Source organism: Aythya ferina (genome assembly GCF_964211825.1).
Source record: "Aythya ferina genome assembly, chromosome: 4".
Taxonomy (NCBI): domain Eukaryota; kingdom Metazoa; phylum Chordata; class Aves; order Anseriformes; family Anatidae; genus Aythya; species Aythya ferina.
The window spans coordinates 52,851,147-52,852,372 of record NC_140300.1 but is presented as its reverse complement, the minus strand read 5'-3'; positions in this window follow the sequence as shown (position 1 = coordinate 52,852,372).

The following is a 1,226-nucleotide window of genomic DNA, read 5'->3' as shown; positions in this document are numbered from 1 at the left end:
ACATTGCTTCAGTGACATATGATGCAAGACAGGAAAACCATCTGCCTTTTAAAGATGGTACTAAATGTAGTTTCTGTTTTTTTCCCACCCCCCCCTCTTCTTCTTCTTCTTCTCTCTCCCTAAAATTATAAGATATCCAGGATCCAAGAGTTCCTGTGGCTGAAAGAGGAAAGATGGCATTAATCTGCAGGTCAGCAGGATTTCATTTCTTTCAAGGTAGCAGCTCCTACCTCCAGCTGATTTCCAAATACCAAAGAAGCAATGACATGTCAATTCTCAGTGATTGCCCTCTAAATATGCTGTTGGCTTTATGCTCTGAGAATTATGCCAGTGGACCATTTACCATTCCAAGTAACACCACAACCATGTAAGGCTGATCTCTATGCTTGAAGGCATTTATCCATCGCATTTCTGCATGCACACTCATATATCCCATACAGAATGCATTTCTAATGTTCATTTCTTAGTTCTAGTGGTATTAACTAAAAGAAGAAATGTTACGGTCTTCATTCGTACTCTTGGTTGTTTTGCTCTGTATGAACTAAAGCCAGCTGCCCCGAGCACTGCTGTTTATTTCCATTTACAGCAATTTGCAGGATAATATATAGTTGTAGTATAAGGTTTATGGTTGCTTGACACTATTGTCAGTATGCTTTATTAAAGAAGTGCAAGCCCTGAAGTCCCATGCCCTTCCACTTTTTATCTTTAACATCTCTTACTTTAGGTTACAGTAGATTTATTCATCAAGTTCATTTCTGTATCTCTTCGCATGTTCCCAGAGTAAATCGGATAATAATTATTTTAATCTATAAAGCTTTAACATATTTGCCTCAAGAGAGTTCAGTGTCTGGGCCATAGTGTTAACATCTCAGATGTAAATACCAGAAAAGAAATTACAACTAAACCAGAAGGATACTTTTTATTATTAATACTATTGTTGATTTTTGGTTTTGTGAGATTTTATTTTTTTTTTAAAACCTGACTTGTTCCAGTTAAATAAAACAAGAAACTTGCATAAAACTTCCAGGGACATCAGCTCACAATTTAAGCTCATTATGAGAGATAAGGAATTAATGGCTGTTGAGAACCCATATGTGTCCTGGGGATTTAAATGAACACAGTTCAGACATGTGAACACAGTTCAGGATCTCATTTATGCATATGTGATCACTTACGATCTTGTCACATCATCCTGGTAGATCCATTGGGCCTATTCCACATCGGAT